Source organism: Syngnathus scovelli, chromosome 14 (assembly GCF_024217435.2).
Source record: "Syngnathus scovelli strain Florida chromosome 14, RoL_Ssco_1.2, whole genome shotgun sequence".
NCBI lineage: Eukaryota > Metazoa > Chordata > Actinopteri > Syngnathiformes > Syngnathidae > Syngnathus > Syngnathus scovelli.
Window position 1 is genome coordinate 812,967 of NC_090860.1, and position 19,628 is coordinate 832,594.

At 48.6% G+C, this 19,628-nt stretch overlaps 1 long non-coding RNA gene across 1 annotated transcript; it reads left to right on the forward strand.

Moving 5' to 3' along the window:
• The first annotated feature begins 11,063 nt into the window (after positions 1-11,063).
• LOC125980788 (uncharacterized) lies at positions 11,064-15,525 on the forward strand. The gene is made up of 2 exons (XR_007485744.2): positions 11,064-14,887; positions 15,008-15,525. It is a non-coding gene; the product is annotated as an uncharacterized lncRNA (long non-coding RNA).
• Positions 15,526-19,628: the final 4,103 nt, after the last annotated feature.

The window sequence follows — 19,628 nt, forward strand, 5'->3', positions numbered from 1 at the left end:
GAAAATTAGGCCTCTTCCCCTGGAGGTCCGTTCAAGTTTAACGAATATTTTCTAAGTGCAAACGGCTCTTCCGCCATAAGGTGTCCGCTTCGGCTGGTTCCTCCGGTCAGCCTGAACAAGCGAAAATTCGGCCTCTTCCCCTGGAGGTCCATTCAAGTTTAACAAATATTTTCTAAGTGCCATCGGCTCTATCGCCGTAAAGTGTCCGCCTCGGCCGGTTCCCCAAGTCGGCCCAAGAATGTGACAATTCGGCCTCTCGCTCTGGAAGTCCTGCCAACTTCTGCAAATATTTCCAAAGTGCCATCGGCTCTTGCTCGGTAAAGTGTCCGCTTCGGCCGGTTCGCCCGGTCGGCCACGGAATGTGACAATTTGGCCTCTCGCTCTGGAAGTCCGGCCAACTTCTGCGAATATTTTCCAAGTGCCATCGGCTCTCGCTCGGTAAAGTGTCCGCCTAGGCCGGTTCCCCCGGTCGGACACAAAATGTGACAATTTGGCCTCTCTGAGGTACCAGGGGGGTATACGGGGCTCTGGAGAGAGATAGTACCTTTGATGGCTGACTGCTGATTCCCTTGGGATTGTCAGGCTCACCGGTTCTCCTCCATCTCCTAATCTCTCACACGTGGCTCCAAGCGCCATACCCCGGTCACTCGCTTCAGCAAGCGTGCCAAACCGTGTGAGGGGGTGATGTTAACACAACATCACTGGGCGAATCCCCCTAGCGGGGGCGAACGGCCAAGGCGGAAGAGGATCCAGGAGGAATCCAATGGCTATGTGTTCGGGACCAGGGCGAGCCTCCGAGTGGGAGGACATCGGCTGTGGTCGGGCGTGGAGAGGGATGGGCTCCGCCACGCGACAATGCCCAAGACGCACCGCAAGAGAGAACGACAGTTACAAAAAATTCCATACCGGCTCGGTCGTTGCCCGGGTTAAAAAGGACCGCCTCTTCCGTCGAGGGCTGTCAGGGCGGGAGTGGAAAATATGCTACTGATGGATCAAATAAGAGCATCCGTGCCAGGACCAACATCGTCATTGGCACATGGAATGTGCGGACCCTCAGGGGTATTGGGAAGTTGGAACAACTGGACCATGAAATGAAACGATACAGATGGAACATCTTAGGTCTATGCGAAGTGCGCTACAAGAATTTTGGAGAAAGAACCACACCAGAGAATCATAAACTCTATTTTAGTGGCAGAGAAGACCGCCATGAACATGGAGTAGGGTTCCTTGTTAACAAAGAGGTCACAGGGGCAGTAATTGCATGCCAACCCATCAACAGCCGGATCATAACCATACGATTGAAATCACTGCCTTTCAACCTCGCCATAATACAAGCGTATGCACCAACAACAGACCACCCAGATGAGGAAGTCGAAGACTTTTACCATCAACTACAAAAAGTAATTGACGAAACACCAAAAAAAGACATATTAGTCGTGCAGGGTGACTGGAATGGAAAGATAGGAAAGGATGCCTTCAACGACTGGAAAAGTACATGTGGACCCTACTGTAATGACATCTCAAATGACAGAGGGCTGCGGCTTCTTGAATTTGCCAGCTTGAATGAACTTAAAATCATGAACACTCTGGGGCCACACAAGAAATCAAGAAGAATGACCTGGCTCAGCCCAGGAGGACTTTACCAAAGCCAAATTGACTATATCATGATCCAACAACGCTTCAAATCTAGTGTAAACATCGCAAGGACAAGAACATTCCCAGGAGCAGATATTGGAAGTGACCACAGTGTCACGTCTCGCCCCCAACTGCTACACTATGTGTCTGTCTTGGTTTCTGTCTGTGTGCTCGCTCCTCCCCTCCTGTGTGCCCATGATCAGTGTGATTGTTCCCACCTGCCTCTCGTTACCTGTCGTGTATAAAAGTCCTGTCTGCCCCTCTCTCCCTGTTGGATCATTGGTTTTGGTTTTGGTTGCTGTTGTTCGGTGTTGACGTCCTGTCTTGGTGCCGTCATGTCCTGCTGTCTTCTTGTTCCACGTCCCGGTCAGTCAGTCAAGTTATTGTTTAAGTCATGTCAGTTTACCGAGTCTGTATTTTGAATTGCTTCAATAAACCCTGGTCCAAGCTGCACTTGGTCGTCCTGCTCCATGCTACACCCGACCGTGACAGAATGATCCGACCCCCAAAACGACCAGCGCTTGGACCACCATTCACCACCAGCTCCCGCTGCGACGCCCGATCCACATCCGAGCATGTTCCAGCGCCTTGGACTCACGGCCGCCATCGGAATTCCCCCCCGGCGCCATCAGCTCCGCGACCGTCATCGGACTTCGCTCCCGCGACGCCGGACCCGCGGCCACCATCGGAGTTCCTCCCGGCACCATCGCCTCTGCGACCGTCGTCGGACTTCGCTGCCGCGACGCCGGACCCGCGGCCGCTATCGGAGTGCCCCCCCGGCGCCATCGGACTCGCGGCCACCACCGGGCTCCATCCCAGCGTTGCAGGACCTGCGGGCGTCGCCAGACATCCAAGCCAGCTGCGTCGGACCCGCGATCGTCCCTGGCTCCACTCCCACTGCTGCGGCGCGTGATGGCTCTTGCCGCCGCGCAGAGCCCCGCCTTCCGAATGTCGCCGATCACTGTACGGACTTTGTGAGTGGCCGCCGATCGCGGTACAGACTTCGCAAGTCGCCGCCCCAGTGCGGTTGTGTTTCCCCGAGTTTCCGCGGAGTGCGGTTCTGTTTCCCCAAGTCGCTGCCCGAGCGCGGTTCTGTTCCCCGAAGTCGCCGCCCGAGAGCGGTTCGGTTCCCCAAGTCGCCGCCCGAGTGCGGTTCGGTTCCCCAAGTCGCCGCCCGAGTGCGGTTCGGTTCCCCAAGTCGCCGCCTGAGTGCGGTGCGGTTCGGTTCCCCAAGTCACCGCCCGAGTGCGTTGCGGTTCGGTTCCCCAAGTCACCGCCCGAGTGCGGTGCGGTTCGGTTCCCCAAGTCGCCGCCCGAGTGCGGTGCGGTTCGGTTCCCCAAGTCGCTGCCCGAGTGCGGTGCGGTTCGGTTCCCGAAGTCGCCGCCCGAGTGCGGTTCGGTTCCCCAAGTCGCCGCCTGAGTGCGGTGCGGTTCGGTTCCCCAAGTCGCCGCCCGAGTGCGGTGCGGTTTGGTTCCCCAAGTCGCCGCCCGAGTGCGGTGCGGTTCGGTTCCCCTAGTTTTTTTTTTGGGGACGTCGGGAGACGTCCCTTGTGGGGGGGGTTCTGTAACGTCTCGCCCCCAACTGCTCCACTATGTGTCTGTCTTGGTTTCTGTCTGTGTGCTCGCCCCTCCCCTCCTGTGTGCCCATGATCAGTGTGATTGTTCCCACCTGCCTCTCGTTACCTGTCGTGTATAAAAGTCCTGTCTGCCCCTCTCTCCTTGTCGGATCATTGGTTTTGGTTTTGGTTGATGTTGTTCGGTGTTGTCGTCCTGTCTTGGTGCCGTCATGTCCTGCTGTCTTCTTGTTCCACGTCCCGGTCAGTCAGTCAAGTTATTGTTTGTCATGTCAGTTTACCGAGTCTGTATTTTGAATTGCTTCAATAAACCCTGGTCCAAGCTGCACTTGGTCGTCCTGCTCCATGCTACACCCGACCGTGACACACAGCCTCGTAATGATGACCTTTTCCCTACGTCTGAAAAAGATCCAGAAAGCTGGGGGCACCAGACTAAAATTCAACCTAGAAAAGCTGAAAGATCCTACCATTTTGGAATCCTTCAAGGCCAACATCGGAGGAAAATTTGCACCACTACTCACATTGAATGAAGATGTAGATGTAGAATCTTTAACACACTCCTTTACCTCAGCCATCACTGAAACAGCTAGTGACATTATCGGAAAACACCGCCCGAAGAAGAAACCATGGATAACTGACGAAATATTGGAGCTATGTGATAAACGCAGAGAGCTGAGATGGAAAAAGAACACAACAGAGGGCCTGACACAATACAGAAAGACCAACCTACGAGTTAAAAAAGAAATAAACCAAGCGAGAGAAGCGTGGATTGGAGATCAGTGCAAAGATATTGAAGACAGCCTACTCAAAAACAACAGTAAAAAGGCCTTCCAGACAATCAAAGACCTCACCTCCACAAAGCGATCAAGGACCACAATAATACAAGTCTCCAAAGGGAATTGCTTAACCGAAGAAGCACAAGTGAGAAAGAGATGGACAGAATACTGCTCCGAACTATACACACATAAAATAAAAGGCAACCCAAAAGTCCTTATTGCCCCTGCAGCAACAAACAATCACAAGGACCCTATACTGCGAGAAGAAATAGTTTCAGCAGTACAGTCACTAAAACCAGGAAAATCACCAGGCGTGGATAACATCACAGCGGAACTGATCAAGGCGGGGGGTGACCCGATCATAGATGCACTTTTACTTATCTGCAACAAAATCTGGACAACAGGCGAGTGGCCAATATCATGGACACAATGACTTATTATTACCCTTCTCAAAAAAGGCAATGTCCAGCTCTGCCAAAACTACCGCACTATCAGCCTCATCAGCCATCCCAGTAAGGTAATGCTAAAAGTTATATTAAGAAGACTAATGCCCCAAGCCGAAAAGATAATAGCAGAAGAACAGGCTGGATTCAGACCAGGTCGCAGCACCACAGAACAAATATTCAATCTTCGGATACTGTGCGAAAAGTACCAGCAACACCAACAAAGTCAAAGTCAAAGTCAAAGCTTTATTGTCAATTTCTCCACATGCCAAAGACACACAAAGAAACCGAAATTTCGTTCCCCCCTATCCCACGGTGACAAGACATGGCTCACAACAGACAAGTAAACAAGTATAACAAAAGCGTGCTGAATAAATAATGAATAAATAACACAACAATAAATAAATAAATAAGAGGAGCAGAAAAAAAGGAGCAAGTGCGCGTACAGCAGACATTCCCGAAAATAGCGCAACAGTGCCGCACGCTACGCAGAAGGGGGTAGCGAGTTCAGGGCCCTAACAGCCTGGAGAAAGAAGCTGTTGGCGAGTCTGGTGGTGCGGAAGCGCAGGCTCCTGTACCTCTTCCCAGAGGGCAGAAGGTCAAACAAAGAGTGAGCCGGGTGACTCACACCTCTGGCAATCGAGGTTGCCTTGCGGGCGAGATGGGAGGTGTAAATGTCCTTCAGGGAGGGGAGCGAAGCACCAATAATCTTACCAGCCGTATTCACTATGCGCTGCAGGGCCTTCAAGTTCTGTTCAGTGCAATTACCACCCCAGACAGCGATGCAACTGGTGAGGACGCTCTCAATGGTGCCACGGTAGAATGTAGACAGGACTGCCTGAGGAGCACATGCACGCCTGAGCTTCCGCAGGAAGTCCAAGCGGCGCTGAGCTTTCTTTGCCAGTGACGAGGTGTTTGCGGACCAGGAGAGGTCCTCACTGATGTGCACCCCCAGGAACTTGGTGCAGCTCACCCTCTCCACCACAGCACCGTCAATGATCAGCGGCAGGTGTGTTGTGTGACCCTTCCGGAAGTCAACAATGATTTCCTTGGTCTTATTGACGTTCAGCAGGAGGTTGTTGTCCCTGTACCACGTGGTCAGAAGGTCAACTTCCGACCTGTACCGAGTCTCGTCGCCCTTCGTGATGAGACCCACCAGAGTCGTGTCGTCAGCAAACTTCACTATGCGGTTGTCGCTGTAGGTCGCAGTGCAGTCATGCGTCAGCAGGGTGAAGAGCAATGGACTGAGCATGCAGCCCTGGGGGGCCCCCGTGCTCAGCGTGATGCTGGCGGAGATTTTGTCGCCAACACGCACCACCTGAGGCCTCTGACAGAGGAAGTCCAGTAGCCAGTTGCAGAGGGAGGTACTGAGGCCCAGCTCGTCGAGTTTGCAGATGAGTCGCTGCGGCACAATGGTGTTGAAGGCAGAGCTGAAGTCCACAAACAGCAACCTCACATATGAGTCCTTTCTCTCCAGGTGGGTGAGGGCCGAGTGGAGGGCAGAGCAGATGGCATCCTCAGAGGACCGCTTGGCACGGTACGCAAACTGGAAAGGGTCAATGGTGGGGGGGAGAACGGACTTGATGTGCTCCATGACCAGCCGCTCAAAGCACTTCATGGGCGTCAGTGCCACAGGGCGGTAGTCATTGAAGCAGGACGGTGCAGGTTTCTTCGGCACAGGAACGATGGTGGCAGCCTTGAAACACGAGGGGACGATGGCCTGCTGCAGGGAAACGTTAAAGATGTCCGTGAAGACACCCGACAGCTCCCCAGCGCAGTCCTTCAGCGCTCGACCCGGGATGTTGTCAGGGCCCGCTGCCTTACGGGTGTCAATAGCGGCAAGCGCCCTCCTCACACCATCGGCAGAGAGGCGCAGGGGCTGCTCGTGTGGGGGGGAGTGGTCTTCAGCGGGCAAGTGCTGTTCTGGGCGTCGAAGCGAGCAAAGAAGCGGTTCAGATCGTTCAGCAGACGGACGTCGCCCTCACAGCTCCTCGGCGCGGGCTTGTAGTCCGTGATGGTCTGAATGCCCCGCCAAAGGCTACGTGCGTCCTTGCTGTCCTTGAAGTGGGTGGAGACCTTGCACGAGAACGCCTTCTTCGCTTCTTTGATGCCTCGGGACAGGTCTGCCCTCGCTGTCCTCAAGCCAGCCTCATCCCCCGCTCTGAAAGCCTTGTCCCTGGCCCTCAACAGTCTGAGGACAGCCCCCGTCAGCCACGGCTTCCAGTTCGCAGGAGTGACAACGGATTTCGAGCAAGTCACATCATCGATGCACTTCGTAATGTAAGAGGTAACAGAGTCAGTATACTCCTCTATGTCCGTCCAATCGTTGTAGGTGGCTGCCTGCTTAAACAAGTCCCAGTCAGTGGTGTCGAAGCAGTCACGAAGTGCATCGGAGGCACCCTCAGGCCACACTCGAACCCGCCTCCGAACCGGCCTGGATGCCTTTACCAATTGTCTGTATGCGGGCAAAAGCAAAACGGTGAGATGGTCAGAAAGCCCCAGATGGGGGAGGGGGGTGGCTTTGAAAGCTCCCTTTTGCGCCGAGTAGACCAGGTCCAGGAAGCTGTCTCCACGTGTCGGAAAAGGAACATGCTGGTGAAGCCTCGGGAAAACAGACTTCAGGTTGGCATGATTGAAGTCTCCAGCGAAGATGGTGAAACCGTCAGGGTGCGCTGTTTGCTGTTCACTGACAGCCTGGTACAGTTCACCAAGCGCCGCGATCCTGTCTCCTTCGATATTGGAAGGCGGGATGTATACCGCGACTAGCAGAATCGCGGTAAATTCCCTCGGCAGATAAAAAGGACGGCACTTAATGATCACAAACTCCACAAGCGGCGAGCAGTGCTTACATACCACCACAGAGTCCCAGTACCATTCTTCTCGGATGTAGACGCATATTCCACCTCCTCGCGACTTTCCCCCTCGTACAATGGCACGGTCCGCCCGATAGCACGCTAGCCGCTCCAGATGCACGGCAGAGTCCGGAATGTTGTCACTCAACCAGGTCTCGGTGAACACGAGCACACAGCAGTTCCGCACCGTCCGGTTCGTAGACCTCAGCAGGCGAACGTAATCCATTTTGTTGTCCAGCGATCGAACATTCGCCAGAAGAATGGAGGGCACCGCCGGTCGCGCTGGGTTGGCCGCCAGCCTGGCCCGGACGCCTCCACGCTTGCCCCTCTTCTGCCTCCTCGCACACCGTTTCCGACGGCTCCCAACCGGGGGAGGAATAGCGGGTGAGGTCGGCGACGTTTCAGGATGTAGCAGTCCGAGCGCCTTTAATGTCGACGCTTCAAAGTCCAGAACGCCGCAAAACCCACTTCTGCCGATGTCAAGCAGAACCTGCCTGCTGTACTTGTAGCACGGTAAAGCACGACGAGACGAACACACAGGACTGTCGGACGAACACTCATTAGACGAACAAATCACCGTACTGACGGGACAGAGAGTGGCCGCTGCGTGTGCACGCGCCGCCATCTTGAATATCACATATAACAGGATATATATATATATATATATATATATATATATATATATATATATATATATATATATATATATATATATATATATATATATATATATATATATATATATAATATAACAGGATCTCTACCACATATTCATCGACTTTAAGAAGGCATTCGACCGCGTGTGGCATGAAGCGCTTTGGGCAACCATGAAACGCTATAACATCAATGAGAATATAATTGCAGTCATTGAGAACTTATACAAGACAGCCACAAGCGCGGTATACCTACAAAACAACATAGGAGAGTGGTTTAGGACAACAATAGGAGTGCGTCAAGGTTGCTTGCTATCCCCCATGCTCTTCAACATCTTCCTTGAAAGAATAATGACAGAGGCCCTTGAACAACATGAAGGCTCAGTAAGCATTGGAGGCAGAAAGATCACCAATCTCCGCTTTGCGGATGATATTGATGGTCTTGCCGGCGACGAACAAGAACTAGTCGACCTGATCCACCGATTAGAAGAGACAGCCACAGACTATGGCATGGAGATAAGTGCAGAAAAAACAAAACTAATGACCAACAACCCCAACGGATTCACCGGAGACATCAAGATTAACAACCAGACCCTAGAGGTAGTCAACAACTTTAAATACCTAGGTGCTGTGGTCTCAGATGAAGGATCTAAACCCGAAATACTTGCCAGGATTGCCCAAACTACAAATGCAATGACCAAGCTGAAGACCATCTGGAACAACAAAAATATCTCACCCAGCTCGAAGATCAGACTAATACGCTCCCTAGTAATCTCAATCTTTCTATATGCTTGTGAATCCTGGACCCTAAAAGCAGACACTGAAAAGCGAATCAAGGCACTGGAAATGCGATGCTACAGAAGACTCTTTGGAATATCTTACAAAGACCACATCACAAACGAAGAGGTAAAATCATGTGTAAAGAGTGCAATCGGACCATACGTCGACCTACTAACTACAGTCAAAAGGCGGAAACTGGAATGGTACGGCCATGTCACAAGATCAACAGGACTTGCCAAGGAGATCCTGCAAGGCACAGTGAACGGAGGCAGAAAGAGAGGGAGACAGAAAAAGAGATGGGAGGACAACATAAAGGATTGGACAGGCCTAAAAACATACGAGTTATTGAGAACAGCGGAGAACAGAGAGGAATGGAGAAAACTGAGCGGTGCCCCAACGGACAAAGATCTAAGGGATTGGAAGTGGAAGTGGAGGTACCAGGGGTACGCTCTTAGGTACCAGGGGTAGTCTCTGAGGTACCAGGGATGTGATTTTAGGTACCAGGGTTACAGTTGGTCCCCCTAGTTAGTGTACTCATTACCTTTACCCCCCTTTCGCAAAATATAGTCGGCACATATGTGCAGAACTGTTTATTTTTATTTTGAAATATGTCTAAGTGCCAGCGGAAGCTGTCACACGAACTGTCCGAGCTACCACGGTGCCCATGCCGGACAGCGACGGCGAAAAAGCAGATGTGTGTTTGATGGAAGTTTCGAATAATTTCTAAGTGCCAACGGCTCAACCAGCGTAAAGTGTCCGCCTCGGCTGGTTCCCCCGGTCGGCCAGAACAAGTGAAAATTCGGCCTCTTCCCCTGGAAGTCCGGCCAGGTTTGGCGAATATTTCCTAAGTGCCAACGGCTGTTCCGCCGTAAAGTGTTCGGGTCGGCCGGTTCCCCCGGTCGGCCAGAACAAGTGAAAATTCGGCCGCTTCCCCTGGAAGTCCGGCCAAGTTTGGCGAATATTTCCTAAGTGCCAACGGCTTTTCCGCCGTAAAGTGTCCGTCTCGGCTGGTTCCTCCGGTCGGCCAGAACAAGTGAAAATTCGGCCTCTTCCCCTGGAAGTCCGGCCAAGTTTGGTGAATATTTCCCAAGTGCCAACGGCTGTTCTGCCGTAAAGTGTCCGTCTCGGCTGGTTCCCGATATCGGCCAGAACAAGTGAAAATTCGGCCTCTTCCCCTGGAAGTCCGGCCAAGTTTGGCGAATATTTCCTAAGTGCTAACGGCTGTTCCGCCATAAAGTGTCCGTCTCGGCTGGTTCTCGATGTCGGCCAGAACAAGTGAAAATTCGGCCTCTTCCCCTGGAAGTCCGGCCGACTTTGGCGAATATTTTCTAAGTGCCAACGGCTGTTCCGCCGTAAAGTGTCCGTCTCGGCTGGTTCCCGATGTCGGCCAGAACAAGTGAAAATTCGGCCTCTTCCCCTGGAAGTCCGGCCACGTTTGGCGAATATTTCCCAAGTGCCAACGGCTGTTCCGCCGTAAACTGTCCGCCTCGGCTGGTTCCCGTTGTCGTCCAGACCAAGTGAAAATTTGGCCTCTTCCCCTGGAAGTCCGGCCGACTTTGGCGAATATTTTCAAAGTGCCGACGGCTCAACCGCCGTAAAGTGTCCGCCTCGGCTGGTTCCCCCGGTCGGCCAGAACAAGTGAAAACTCGGCCTCTTCCCCTGGAAGTCCGGCCAAGTTTGGCGAATATTTCCTAAGTTCCAACGGCTCTTCCGCCGTAAAGTGTCCGCCTCTGCTGGTTCCTCCGGTCGCCCTGAACAAGTGAAAATTCGGCCTCTTCCCCTGGAAGTCCGGCCAACTTTGGCGAATATTTTCCAAGTGCCAACGGCTCTTCCGCCGTAAAGTGTCCGACTCGGCTGGTTCCTCCGGTCGGGCAGAACAAGTGAAAATTCGGCCTCTTCCCCTGGAAGTCCGGCCAAATTTGGCAAATATTTTCAAAGTGTCAACGGCTGTTCCGCCGTAAAGTGTTCGCCTCGGCTGGTTCCGCATGTCGTCCAGAACAAGTGAAAATTCGGCCTCTTCCCCTGGAAGACCGGCCGATTTTGGAGAATATTTTCCAAGTTCCATCGGCTCTTGCACGGTAAAGTGTCAGCCTCGGACGGTTCCCTCGGTCGGCCAAAGAATGTGACAATTCGACCTCTCGCTCTGGAAGTCCGGCCAACTTCGGCGAATATTTTCTAAGTGCCATCGGCTCTTGCTCGGTAAAGTGTCCGCCTCGGCCGGTTCCCTCGGTCGGCCACGGAATGTGAAAATACAGCCTCTCGCTCTGGAAGTCCTGCCAACTTCTGCGAATATTTTGTAAGTGCCATCGGCTCTTGCGCCTTAAAGTGTCCGCCTCGGCCGGTTCCCCCGGTCGGCAAAAGAATGTGACAATTCGGCCTCTCGCTCCGGAAGTCCTGCCAACTTCTGTGAACATTTTCTAAGTGCCATCGGCTCTTGCTCGGTAAAGTTTCCGCCTCGGTCGGTTCCCTCGGTCGGCCACAGAATTTGAAAATTCGGCCTCTTGCTCTGGAAGTCCTGCCAACTTCTGCGAATATTTTCTAAGTGCCATCGGCTTTTGCTCGGCAAAGTGTCCGCCTCGGCTGGTTCCCCCGGTCGGCCACGGAATGTGAAAATCAAAGTCAAAGTCAAAGTCAAGGTCAGCTTTATTGTCAATTTCTCCACATTCCAAAGACACACAAAGAAACCGAAATTTCGTTCCCCCCTATCCCACGGTGACAAGACATGGCTCACAACAGACAAACAAGTAAACAAGTGTAACAAAAGCGTGCTGAATAAATAATGAATAAATAACACAACAATAAATAAATAAATAAATAAGAGGAGCAGAAAAAAAAGGAACAAGTGCGCGTACAGCAGACATTCCCGAAAATAGCGCAACAGTGCCGCACGCTACGCAGAAGGGGGTAGCGAGTTCAGGGCCCTAACAGCCTGGAGAAAGTTAGAATGTGAAAATTCGGCCTCTCGCTCTGGAAGTCCGGCCAACTTCGGCGAATATTTTCCAAGTGCCATCGGCTCTTGCTCGGTTAAGTATCCGCCTCGGTCGGTTCCCTCGGTCGGCCACAGAATGTGAAAATTCGGCCTCTTGCTCTCGAAGTCCTGCCAACTTCTGCGAATATTTTCTAAGTGCCATCGGCTCTTGCTCGGCAAAGTGTCCGCCTCGGCTGGTTCCCCCGGTCGTACACAAAATGTGACAATTCGGCCTCTCTGAGGTACCAGGGGTACGCTCTTAGGTACCAGGGGGATCTCTGAGGTACCAGGGGTGTTCTTTTAGGTACCAGGGGAGATCTGTGAGGTACCAGGGGTATCAGTTGGTCCCCCCAGTTAGTGTACTGATTACCTTACCCTAACCCTAACCCTAACCGGTCTACAAAATTGTGACGTTCAAATTACCCACAACAATGACGACTCAATGGGACTCTTTGTAAACAAAACAGTTGGTTTTAAAACAATATATAATAAAAAAATATATCAGTTCAAACACAACTAAGAGTTAATAGACACAATTTAAGACAAGGGTAGTCTCGTAGGTCTGTACTTTTCTGTCGCTTTTCACTGTATTTCCATCTTGCTGGCTAAAGACCTGGGTGGCGCCTCAGCTACCCAGGGGAGGTTCTGGCAGAGGTGCATTCTCACTTCGCCGTCCTTCGTACCCAATCCAGATTTTATGTGACCTGGTACGGCGAGGTTTACTGCAGAGACATGCGTAGGCCCGTGCCTTCCGTTGCCTTCTATCTAACCGACAGGGTCGGCGGACCCTTTGGGGAAGGTTTCGCGAGATAAACTCAAAATACCTAACCAGCCAGTGCCCTTCGGACATCCCAGTATTACCTTAAGCCAAATTATCGGGTCGCATACTTTTCTAATTTTCCCGTTTCCTTTATTCGCATATCTTCACCCTCTCGTTCCTCCTCCCCTTCTCTCAAGGGTAGAAGAGGGACAACACCACGTGTCGGGTCAGAAAACCCAGGGTTTTGGTCGAGATGCAGTCACATTTCCCATGACCTATCCGTGGACTCTCCTTTTCGTTATTTTTCTCTGACTCTTACTTTCTTGTTAAATAGCTCTCCCTCCCGTCCCTCCTCCCCTTCTGTCAAGGGTCGGAGAGGGAGAGGACCATATGTGGGGTCAGAAACCCCAGGGTTTTGGTTGAAATGGTCTCATTTCCCATTGCCTTTCCGTGGTCTCTCTCTTTTATATTTCTCTAATTCTCACTTTCTCGCTATTGGCTAGAATAAAAATGGCGCAGAGAGGCAACTTTTCCAACCGGGTTAGGACCATCTAAGGCAGTGGAATGCTTGCAATCTACCCTAACCCTCTGAAGCGCCACGGGGGGGAAGAGAAGATCCATCTCTCTCTCTCTCTCTCTTTTTTTTCTCTCTCTCTCTCTCGCTCTCTCTCATTCTTTTTTTCTCCCTCCCTCTCTCTCTTTCTCTCTCTCTCGTTCTCTCATTCTCTCGTTCTCTCTCTTTCTCTCTCCCTCTCTCTCTCTCTCCCTTGCTCTCTCTCTCTCTCTCTCTCTTTTTCTCTCTAACCCTAACCCTAACCTCTCTCTCGCTCTCTCTCTCTTTCTCTTGCTCTCTTGCTCTCTCGTTCTCTCTCTCTCTCTCTTTTTCTCTCTCTCACTCTCTCTCTCGCTCTCTCTCTCTCGCTCTCTCTTTCTCTCTAACCCTAACCCTGACCCTAACCTCTCTCTCTCTCTCTCTCTCTCTCTCTCGCTCTCTCTCTCTTGCTCTCTCGCTCTCTCGTTCGATCGTTCTGTCTCTCTTTCTCTCTCTCTCTCTCTCTCTCTCTCTCTCTCTCTCTCTCTCTCTCTCTCTCTCTCTCTCTCTCTCTCTCTCTTTTTCTTCTTTTCTCTCTCTCTCTCTCTCTCTCTCTCTCTCTCTCTTGCTCTCTCGCTCTCGCTCTCTCGTTCTCTCTCTCTTTCTCTCTCTCCCTCTCTCGCTCTCTCGCGCTCTCTCTCTTTCTCTCTCTCTTTCTCTCTCCTTTTTTTTAATTTTGACCAAAATAAAAAAGAAAAGTCTAAACTTTAATCAGACTCTATTCTTAACTCGAACAAATTCTAAGGGAGTTTTCTTTCCAGACTAAAAGAGAAGATAGAGGACGGGAGAGTACACATGAGGGCGCCATAGACACATAAAATAGCTGTCTTGCAAACAGGGTTTGGTTGGATAGAATCACTAATTGGTTATTATTATCTTTTAAATGTAGAAAGAAAGAAATAAGTGGGTAAAACGCTAATAAATTGTTTTTTAATATTTTGTTTGATTTTGATCGCTTTTGGGGTGGATATTGTAATAAATACGCTGGGGGACAATTGGTTGCCATGACAATGTAAGCGTCATCACGGATACTTCCGGCTTGGCTAATGTTTACTAGCCACTTGACGCGCACGGCTATTTCGTTTTAATTGCACGGTTTTATTATTGTGGTGGGCGAGTAGTAGTGCAAGTGAACAATAGTAATCGAAATGTATTCTGTTATTATCACTGGGATGGGTAATTTTAATAATATTATCGATTAACGGGGTCCACGATGACTTTTTGCAGGGGTTATAGATACTTCCGGGTTGCTAATGCGAGGGCTTGTGGGTACTTCCGGGTTGCTAATGCTCACGACGTTAGCGGCGGTACGCCCAATAAAGAAAAGAGAAGAAGGAGGAGGAAGGGCGATTTCGTCCCAAATATGCGATCTTATTAATGTTAGCAATTGAATTTACGGATAAATGGGACCGGTTAACACATTTGAATAATACCAATGACCTTAATGGAAGTTTATTCGATTTTTATCACTTTGTGGTATGAGTTTTGGAAAATATTAGTGGTACGGAAGCCGTTAGGATACTTGGCAAGGGCTTGTGGGTACTTCCGGTTTGCTAATGCTAAATAGCCGCGATATGCGTTAATCGATTTATTTCCGAATATGCGCCCTGGCCCTATGTCATGCCATCAGGGCGCCCCATTGTTTCGGATTGCGGAAGCGAGTCCTAAGGCTCAGCCGAACTATTGGATCATTATTTGAATCCATTGTCGGTGATACATCCGAGTTACATCAAGGACACCAATGATTTCATTCAGAAAGTACAAGCCTTGACCTTGCCTCGAACGTGTCTGTTGTTTTCCATGGATGTGGAAAACTTATACACTAATATTGAAACAGCTAAAGGTTTGGAGGCAGTAAGTAATGTCCTGACAAGTAATCCGATATTAGGCCGCCCGGATAAACCCATTTTGGAGTTGCTAGAACTTAATCTGACCAAGAATGATTTTCAATTTAACAATGAGTGTTTTTTACAGGTCAAAGGGACAGCTATGGGGAAGCGTTTCTCTCCAGCCTATGCCAACATCTATATGGCTGAGTGGGAGGAGGGTGCCTTGGCACGGTGCACTAAGAAACCCATTGCCTACATAAGGTACTTGGATGACATTTGGGGAATCTGGGGGGACTCCCGGGAAGACTTTGATCTCTTCCTAAAAACTCTAAATGACCAACATCCCTCAATTAACCTTACGGCACAGATTAGCGAAAGGGAAATACATTTTCTCGATACGACCACATTTAAGGGATCGGAATTTAACACAACGGGGAAGTTGGACGTACGAGTTTTTTTCAAACCCACAGACACTCATGCGTTATTACACAAACAGAGTTTTCACCCTAAACACACATTTAAGGGGTTGATCTACTCACAACTCTTGAGATTCAAAAGAATTTGCACTCGTTCAGAGGACATGGACTGAAAGTGAATGAGGAACTTAGCCCTGACAGGAGTATGACATTGTACGTCACGTCTGGGGGCTTCTGACACTTTCCATTTAGTCAAAAAGTCTAACTCTGGTTGGCTGGTTTTCCGGACAGCGTAAATACAGTGCCCAACTCGGACACCAGATTCTAATCTTCATCCTTATTTGGAATTTACTCTAACATTAAATCCTAACACCTAATCAATTCACAAAACTTACATAAGTGCAGATTCAGGAAAAAAAAACAGACCCAAACCCTAATTCTAACCTTGACCCCTGACCCTAACCCTTAACCCTAAATTAATGAGAAAATTACACCAAATTTCAACAAAATTAATCTAAACTGAACCTTATTTTGATTGTAAATGCAATGAGATTCCAGAATGAATTTTAAATCCAACCAAATCTGAAAATTTACGATTAAATTTAATTAAATTACATAACAAAAAATAGGGGGAACTATACTCGAATTATATTTTGGATTTTAAGCAAACTCAAAAATAAAAAGAAGGATTTTTCTTCAAACACATAAAAGAAAACATAGTACGTGATAGGACGCTTGAGGGCGCCCTTGTCACACTAAATCGCTGTGGTACGAACAGGGCTCGGTTAGACGCAAATATTAGGGGATTAATGATACCCTTTAAATTCAGAAATGAATACATTGGAAAACACTATTAAGTGGTATGGAAAGGTTTTTCAACTCTAGACGTGATTCTAATCTGGTTTGTTCTAACGGATACTTTGATTTGCAGAATGGTTGACGGAGGGTTGCCATGACGCAATGGGGAGTGTGGAACTTCCGGATTGGCTAATATTGACTAGCTACGTTGTATACGGCTATTGACTCCGAATGCAAAGTCGGATTAAGGTGAGTGAGTGTTTTTTACGGACAGAGGGGACCGGGTGGTGCAGGTAAACAACACTGATCTAAATGGATTTTATTATGGTGACTGCGAGGGGTAAGTTTAATAATATCATTGTATAAAGGGGGCCGCCATGACCTTTCGCAAGGGCTTATGGGTACTTCATGGTTGCTAATGCTTGTTAGCTGCAGTACGCGCAGGACGATATCGCCCCAAATAGGTAACTACTTCAATGATCGCTATTAAATTGGTGGATAAATGGGACCGGGTATCAATAAAGGAACGGTGTCAAGAGGTGGAATTAAAATTTATTTGATTCTTATTAATTATGGAACGTTTTCGGTAATATTAGTGTCTAGGGGAGACGCCATTGGGCTTTGCTGGGGCTTATGGATACTTCCGCATTGCTAACGCTCATAACATTAGCTACGATACGCTTATAGTGATTTCGTTACAAATATACGATCGTATTAATGTTATAAATTAATTCTACGAATGAATGGGATCGGGTAACACACTTTAATAATACCAGGGGGTTTAGGAGAATTTTTATTCCATATTGATCGTTTATTTGGGCGAGGTGAGGTTTTGGAAGATAGGAGCATTACAGAAAAAAGAGCCGCCAGAGTAATTGACAGTTTACGAGTATTTCCGGGGGGCGGGGCTTAGGGCGATCGCGATTTACGTAGATGAATGTATTTTTAAATATATGATTTGATTTAGATTATGAATTCAATTTACATTTAAATGTTTCACGACTAACCCAATTAAACGGTACCAATAGGGTTTACCGATTTTTTTAGTGCTTATCAGTTAGATGTGGTAATGTGATTGGATGACGAGAGCCGTCAGTTGCTTCGCTGAGGCTCGTGGGGGGTGGAGTTCGGCGGTGGCACTGTGACTCAGGAGAGTGCCACTGGGGAAGACCTTCTTTCCAGGTAAGTTGTAAGATTCTTCCGATTCTTTGAGAGAAACAGGTGAACCCTTTTTAATCGCTAAAGCTACGTTATGCGGTACTACGCTATGCTAGACTTTATTGGGATAGGATATGCGGGAGTATGCTAAGCTAAAAGAGAACGAAAAGAAAGAAAATATTAAATTGCCGGATGAATGGGACCGGATATCAGTAAAGGAACGGGTTCAAGAGGTGAAATTAAAATTTATTGGATCCTTATTAATTTATGGAACGGCTTTGGTAATATTAGACTTAGACTCAACTTTATTAATCCCTTGGGAATACTCCTTCAGGGAAATTCAGGCCCCAGCAGTATCCATACCACAGAGCGGGTTTAGTGTCTAGGGGAGAGGCCATTGGGTTTTACTGGGACTTACGTGTACTTCCGCAGAGCTAACGCTCATAAAATTAGCTACGATACGCTTACGGGGATTTGGTTACAAATATACGATCGTATTAATGTTATAAATTAATTCTACGAATGAAGGGGATCGGGTAACACACTTTAATAATACCAGGGGATTTTGGATAATTTTATTCCATTTTGATCGTTTATTTGGGGGAGGTGAGGTTTTTGGAAGATAGGGGGATTACAGAAAAAAGAGCCGCCAGAGTGATTGACAGGAGCTTACGAGTATTTCCGATTTACGTAGATGAATGCATGATTTGATTTAGATTATGAATTCAATTTACATTTAAATGTGGCACGACTAACCCAATTAAACGGTACCAATAGGGGTTGCCGGAATTTTTTAGTGCTTATCAGTTAGAGGGGGGAACGTGATTGGATGACGAGAGCCGTCAGTTGCTTAGCTGAGGCTCGTGTGGGGGGGGCGTTCGGCTGTGACTCAGGAGAGTGGCACTGGGGAAGACCTTTTTTCCAGGTAATGTGTAAGATTTTTCAGATTCTTTGAGAGAAACAGGTGAAACCTCTTTTAATCGTTAAAGCTACGTTATGTTGTACTACGCTATGCTAGACTTTACTGGGATGGGATATGCGGGAGTATGCTAAGCAAAACTATACCAGGTTAGCCCTGAACTATGTTTTACCAGACTTACGGCATGCCATACAAAGGAATACAAAGGTTGTGTATGTATGTTTAATGGTTGAACAAATCAGTACAACAAAAGGACTAAAAGACTGACCAATTGATTTACGCTGTCTGCGTTAAAGCTGGACAGTTGACTAGACAAATACTGAAATTTCGATTGAGGAGGTAGACACACTCCGGGGTTTGATCGACCCCGGTGGGGCCTCCCTTGGGCGAGGGTGTCTGGTGATAATGGCCGAAACACTCTGAGACCCCAAGGTCCACTACTGATGAGGTATCTACAAAATTCTGACGTTCAAATTACCCACAACAGTGACGACTTAATGGGACCCCTTTTGAAGAAAGCTGTTGGTTGAGTATAGAAACAAGATATTGGGTCAAAAATGCTTCAAGGTTGGTAGACATGATGTGGTCCAAGGGTAGGACTTTGGGTTGCTTTCTTCTCTCACGTCCCGCTGTTTTTCCATCTTGCTGGCCGAGGACCTGGGGGGCGCCTCGGCTGCTCGGGGGAGGTTCTGGTTGAGGTGCAGTCTCACTTCGCCGTCCTTCGTACCCATTCCAGAGTTTGTGCGACTCCGGTTCGGCGAGGTTTGCTGAGGGGGACATGCGGTTAGGGTTAGGGGTTAGGGTTAGGATTGGATTGTGGTGTCAACCCCCTACCAGGGACGGGGAACTGATGTCCCCCCCTAGCAGAAGAGGACAACGCACGGTCCATCCATCCGTGGCCATACCTCGCCACCCGCTCCCGCCCCCGGGTTTCAGGCTGGCGCTGTCGCCCCCTACGGACAACTGTCCATTCCCCGTTGTAATTAAATGACATTAATTTTTGGACTTCAAATTTTTATTATGTCTTATTTATATATTTTTAATTTTCAAATTTCAAAGATATACAAATGAGTGGGTAAAATTTGAATTTTTAGACTTTTTATTCTAAAACCAATTATCAAATGTCTATTTTTTTTAAAAAGTTTTAGTGTCCAAATTGTCAGAATTTAGCAACGTATTTTATTGCAATGAAATAAAATAAATGATTTGTAAATAACTAAATAAAATAAACAATAGTAAATTATTAAATCGACTGTAAATAGTAAATTATTGAATTGAATGTAAATAGTAGTGTGCCTTAACAACGTTTCGGCTATACTAAGCCTTCTTCAGGTCTGGCACACCCGTATTGAATGAAATATTTTTGTTTCTCATAGGGTACAACGATGTGTCTTGCTCGAAATCCGAATTCGTACTGAAGGCCTTTTGTCTTGCGAGTTCTTTTTATTAAATCTTTTTGGTTTTTCAAAATTTCG